Genomic DNA, 7,205 nt, shown 5'->3' on the forward strand with positions numbered 1-7,205 from the left:
ACGATTTCACAGCTTTAACACTACTCTTCAGCCAATAATCTGGTAACGATTTCACAGCTTTAACACTACTCTTCAGTCAACTTATTTAAAAAACAGTACATCTTATGTATAATCTTTAATAAGGTTGAAATATATATATTTATATATAAATACAAACATCACAGTAAAATATTGTACAAAAATCGATATTAATACTGATTATACATATTCTATAAAATCCATGAACGATTAAAGCTTGTAAGTTAAAAAAACAAGAAATTCACAAGTTATTTAAAAAAAAGACTCGTAGTGCTTCCAAATTAGTTTATAAAACAACTTTCGTACAATAACCTTTCTTCGTTAATTGTCACAAAACCAAAATGGGTACTCAAGATGTAAAAATGTTCTGAGCATCGTAATGGACTCTGACTTGGGTTTCTAACATGAAACTTGTGTTGATTCATTCTAAACTTTACATTTTCTGTTTGTTCTGAATATCGCGCAAAGCTGCACGAGGCCTATCTGCGCTAGCCGTCCCTAATTCAGCAGTGTAAGACTAGAGTGAAAGCAGATAGTCATCACCACCCACCACCAACTCTTGGGCTACTCTTTTACCAACGAATAGTGGGATTGACCGTCACACTATAACGCCCCCACGGCTGAAAGGGCGAGCATATTTGGTGTGACGGGGATTCGAACCCGCGACCCGCAGATTGCGAGTCGAACGCCCTAACCACCTGGCCAAAGCCGTAAGTAATACTAATGTTATTGTAGCTTATAGACTACCTAAACACTTATTATAAACAAAATACTTCAATCAGATAACAAGACATTACTCAGTACAAGAACTTAGGATGTTAATGTAATATAGGTTTTATTACTATTACTAATATCACTAGAATTACAGATGGGACTATTATGTTGAATATCAAAATATTTTTTTTTTTTTTGCAGTTCTAGGAACTGTATCTAGATGTTAAAATGTAGTGAATGTTACGTTGGCCAAACTGAAAATTCAAGATTTAGAATAAATCAACTTAAGTTTCATGTTAAAAACCCGAGTCAGATTCCATTACAATGATCACAACATTTTTTACAATTTTATCGTAAGTAACCATGGTATATTACAAATACCGTTCTTTTTCTGTCTTCCATTTTAGTTTTGTGGTATTAAAAAAAAAACATTATTTTATGAAAAACGAAAGTTTTGTTTGTTTGAAGTTAAGCACAAAGTTACACAATGGGCTATCTGTGTTCTGCCCAACACGGGTATCGAAACCCGGTTTCTAGCGTTGTAAGTCCGCGGACATGCCACTGGGGGGCTTGTTTGTTTGAAGTTAACCACAAAGCTACACAATGGGCTATCTGTGCTCTGCCCACCACGGGTATCGAAACCCGGTTTCTAGCGTTGTAAGTCCGCAGACATGCCGCTGTGCCACTGAGGGGCGTCTTTCTATGAAGATATTTCTGCATACCAAACTGAGAACTTTTAACTTTATTATTGACTGTGATGCTTAGCAATATCAGTGTTAGCTAATTAAGTGCATTTATTGTTTACAAGAAATATTGCTCAAGAATAACGTTGATTCAGGACATTGAGTCTTGAAAGTTATCAGTTTCAGTTGTACTCCGCTGCACTTCGATTCGTCAAACTGTACGACTAGTTAGTGTTAATGAAGCACTCGGAGAGCGATGGAATATAAATACGAGATTTTTTGAAACTACTTGGTATACAAGTAGTTTTTCCCTAGTAATTCCGAAGGCTACAAACCCCCGTGTAGCTTTGCGCTTGATCACAAAATACCAACCAAGATATGCATTTTTAATGTGACAATATTTTTGAACTGGAAAGGTGTTTTCTCCTTAATTTCTGAACTTTTTAAGCTACCGTAGGTGGTAATAAAAGTCGTTGGTCAGGGTAAATACTGTTAAACATCACAGATTGTTTATTATGTTGATTATAACATAAAGTGCATGTTTTATTATCAGTCTAGACACGTATTTGATGTATGTGTAACTTCTGTATACAAGATTCAAACCGAATATTTTGAATTGTCTAGAATAATTTAACTACACTGTATATTTTCAATTTTTCGAAGGTTTTGTTTTTAGAGTTTGTATTTTTTTCTGTTATTATGAGTTAATTAAATACCTTAATTTTCCTTTCAAAGATTGTTTGCAAGTTCATGTAATGTAGAGAGCTAGAGTTCATTGTTGATAACAATTCTTCATTGGTCAACAGTACTTCATGCATCTCGGACATTCTATAAATTACAATTTATTGTTTAACTTTATATCCAATTTGAAACGTCTACCAATTCACATGTGTTGACGTTACTTTTAAGGAAATGTTGTTCAAACTTTAATTTCCAAATATTTGTTATGAGATTTTTTAAACCATCCATGCCGTAACTAAAGTCCTGATATAATACGTTTGGCAAAATGCTGTTCAGTTTAATATAATTAAACGGTTTCATTAGTATTACAAAAAATAACAGTAATTACGAGTCAACAACCGAAAATGACATGAATTAAAAAACTTTAAGTTGAGCACTAAGTTGTTTATGAATACAAAGTGCGAATACACAGTTCTATATAATCCATAAATGAACAAAACAAGAAAGCACAGTGTGTTACTACAAAGTATTCCTCCCCTGTGCTTCAGCAATGAGTTCGAGGAATTGTACACTAGAAATTGGGGTTCGATACCTGGGGAGGGGCACAGCGCAGGCTGCCCATTGTGTTGCTCTCTGCTTAAACAAACTACAAAGTAATTGTCAAGTACAAAAAACTACATAACTGATTGAAAATAAGATTGTCACTTGTTTTTTTTTTAATATTGTCCACACTTAACAACATAAATATAGGGTTGAGTATTTTTGCTTGATTCCTAACCATCGAACATACCTTTCTAAATTATTCATGCATCAAATTTCTTATTGGTTCACCACTTTATTGGTTACATGGTCCCTTACTACATAAGAGTTGCGCAAAAAATAAAAAAAATACCATCAATGTTGCAATTAATCTGATTGTTTCTTGGGTCCCCCGTGTATTTTACATTCACAATGTGTGATTTCACCCAATGTATTTAAACAGTTCTTTACACTGAGAGTTGTAAAAAGAAAATTATTCAATATGTTGCAATTTGTAGACCCCCATCGGTAGCGTGCGGTATAAAAACAAATATATAGTTCGAGGGTTACGTTGTAGATTTTATGAGATTCTTTTAAGTGATGTGTGATTTAATTGTTTTTTTTTTTAACGAATCGGGCAGCGTACAAAAAGTGTAAAGACCTGCGCTAGCGGCTCAAAGCACCATTCCTCAACTTAACAGACAGATGTAGTCCATAAATGTTTCTAATGTAGGCAGCAAATATTTTTAAGCTGTTACTGAAATGGACAACTTCCCTAGTGAGCTAGTTATTGGAGGATAATTCTATCTGCTACCATACATTTTCATTAAGATTCGAAATGTAGAACTATCAGTTGTTATGTTTCTTACAGCTTTGGTGACGAAGGAGAGCCCTTCGACCCAAAAAACTATGAATCTAGGCATATCTCTTGATACCATTAAATAGGATGATAAAGATAATTTATAGTTGGCAAACCCTCACAAGCCAAAATTTCATTAGCTTCCAGCCATACTTAGAAATCGGAAGCTATTTCCATGACAAAAATTGATGAAGAAACTAAAATCACAACAATCCTATTTGGCCATATATCCATAAAACTCACCGAGTTAAACGTGGTCTTGAGAATTAAATCCAGGTTTAGTGGAGGTCTGTGAAGATTTGTTAAAGTATGCGGTCTTAAGGTTATTTAAATTTGCTGATGGCATTAAAGTTTTGAATGTTATTGGCTGTGAAGAGGATGCTAATGCCTTACAAAAGGATTTGGATTATTTGTTGAGTTAGGCAAATAAATGGCAGATGACTTTGAATTATAATAAATGTAAGGTAATACATGTGGGATATCATAATTTGAAATACGAGTATCATTTTGATGGGAATAACTTTAACAGTGTTATGAAAGAAAAGAGCCTAGACGTTCTGGTTGATCAATCTCTTAAGCCAGCCAAAAAATATGCTGTTACTAGTGGCAGGGCAAATGGGATTTTAGGTTCTATCTAAAATATATTGAATATAAATTCTAAAGAGGTTATAACGTCATTATATAAATCATTGGCTAAGCCACATTTGGAGTATTATATTGAGTCTTGGGCTTATTACCTCAGAAAGGACATTGAATTGTTGGAAAGGGTTTAGAGGAGAGTTACTAGGATGATACTGTAGATGGAAATGTTATCATATGAGGATAGATTAAGATTTCTGAACTTATTTTCTCTTGAAAAAGAAAACTAGAGAAGTTCTGATTAAGATTGTTAATGGAACTGATAGTGTTGATGCATAATCGTTTTTCATATTTAATGGTAAGACTAATGGACACAAATATAAATTTTGGCAGAATATGCGACATCTTCAGCTAACACAGCTTTATTTTTCTAAAAGGGTGGTTGGTCTTTGGATGTGGTGGATGCAGCTGGATAAATATTTGAATGATAAGGCCTGGCTTTGAGTTTTTTAGAGTTTAGCTTAATTTTGGGGATAGTATCAGATGGACCAAAAGGTTCCCTGTTGTCCTTCAATATTATATTGAAGCCCTGGTCTCACATGTCAATTTTCTGTGATTTGACAAAGCTTCAAATAGTTTTTCACAGGTTGTTGAATGAGACCAGCGAAACAACTCCAAAAAAAGAAAATATTCAACTTTAAAAGTCACCTTCAAGTCACACAAAATTGAGCTCAGTCCTATTCTGAATGAATTCTTCGTTTCAACCAATTAATGGATGTCATTCTGCTGCTGTGTAGGCTTGCATCAAGAAGTCAGGTTTTTTTTTACCTCAATTGAAAATGGTGAGAATGAGCAAGATAAAATGATTCACAGAGCTGATGTAACATTGAAAGCTATTGACAGAAGGAGTGCCTGTCAAAGAACGATGATCTGGCTTACAGACATAAGAATACGAAGAAGATTGCCCAGGAGAAATTGGCTGCAGACTTCAACACAACGAGCAAATTATTTATATGTAAGGCCAACCAGGCCTATTTTCAAACCTAGTTCTTAGTCATTGCTTTCTAGCTGAAGTTTGGAAATAAAAGTATGAGGATTATCTTTAGTTTCTAAGCCTGTACTGTGCTCTCTTGGTGATCCATGACCTCACCAAACATGACTTCTACATCTGCTAGTGATTTATAGACAAAATAATTTGAGTTTTTGTTGTTTACAAATATTCTTCACCACTCTTCCCAACATTGTTTAATATTTTAATTTAAGAGTCTCCAAACTATTACTTAACGTATAAATATATATTAATTACAATATGATCCACACCCTTCCTTTAAAATGGTATACAAACAGAAACAAATATTCAAGAAGGTAAGATTTTGTTTAAAGTACCCCCCCCCCCCAAACGAAGACACCAGTAGTAAATATATAACCAAAACTTAACATTTTTAAAACATAAGCCTTTATTTCCTTCATATTAATATCGTACGTGGGCAAGGTCCAAAGACTTTCAAGGATAACATGATTTTTACATAAAATAAGAAATATATATCCATTTGAAATACACAACTACTACTTTTTGTCAAACCTGTACATAAGTGTAAGATTTTCTTACAGTAATTACTTCAGAATCAGAGCCACAGTGGCAAACAAATAATTCTAAAACATAAGACAAAATGTGAATAATAGTTATTGTATAAGTGAAATGGGGTTGGCATAATACTATTTATTTAAATGACATATCATTGGACTGCAGACTGCATTCATTTTCCTGAAATGGATATTTTGGTTAAACCATATTAGTGTCCTACTTGAAGCTTTATCTGGAAAAACCAACTAACATGAAATACCTTTTATCTACTTTTTAGTATACTATAGAGAAAGTGCATTCCAATCTTGTCCAAGTGTCATGATAAAATAGTTAGTGTGTAGTCAACTGATAATCTGAATAAAATAGCTTTAAAACTAACTGTACTGAGGCCACTTGGTACTGGAATCCCACAACATTAATAATGATTCAATTTTTTACTGTTCTAATTACATAGATGTATATGCAAGTGCTACTTTCTGTAATGAGCAGAATTCATACAAACACAATTGAACCAAAACTAACAGATAATAATAAGTCAAATTAATATTGAAGCCGAAGTATGGACTTTCACTCACACTAGGGAATTCCAACCACCTATGAAAAATGTTATGAAGATTACATTTTAACAGAGTGAGAAGATGGTATTATATCTTATCTATGTAAAATATGTCTAATACAAAATACACAAGGATAGCAGGGAATCGTGGGATGAAACAAATTTCTATTGCTAATTGTTTTCAAATATTCATGCAAAACTCCTCAAAGACTATCTATACTAGTTGTCTCTAATTTTGAACAGATAGACTAGAGGGAAGCCAGGTAGCCAATGATACCGAACTTGTCTCTGAATTTTACAGCCACCTTATACAAGGCCCTCGAGTGCAAAACTATTATTTTGGGTGGATACAAACATATACTGCTGATAAAACTGATTACAAAAAAACAGATTATATGGTAATCATGTTGTGTTATTTAACACTAACTTATATCGTAAGCAATCTTTGGAAAAGTAATCAACACATTTTGAAGGTTTGTGCATATTGTTCGTTTATTGGTGGTTTATAAGAATTTGAATATGTTATAAATGACTGAAAATTTCTGATCAAAATAAGTTTATATGGACCGAAAATTATTTAAGATTAATTCATAAACTAATGAAGATGGTCCTGAATACCAAACATACCAGAAACAATTAAATGTTATACCTGAATAAACCACAAAACTTAAATTTATAATGAAACTAATGCACTGAATCATCAATTAGGTATCCTTGCTGTTGATAAAAACAAATTTAGCCAATAATTTCTCGTGTCACATCTCGTTCAGCCATCTTACAATATTTAAATTAGTCCTAAGTCTATATACTAAACTAAAAAACCATACAAAAGTGTATGTATAGAGAAATCAGATTAAATAACAGTTGGGGAAAATTTAATTAACCTTGAACTTATGAGTTAACCTTAAAAGGTGATGATAAATTATATATCATTAGCTTAAGCAGTATTTTTTGTTTTTGTATTATACAGACTTATGTTTGAAACCATCACAAAAACTGAAAGTGATTAAA

The sequence above is a fragment of the Limulus polyphemus genome, unplaced genomic scaffold (genome assembly GCF_000517525.1).
Source record: "Limulus polyphemus unplaced genomic scaffold, Limulus_polyphemus-2.1.2 Scaffold2126, whole genome shotgun sequence".
Taxonomy (NCBI): domain Eukaryota; kingdom Metazoa; phylum Arthropoda; class Merostomata; order Xiphosura; family Limulidae; genus Limulus; species Limulus polyphemus.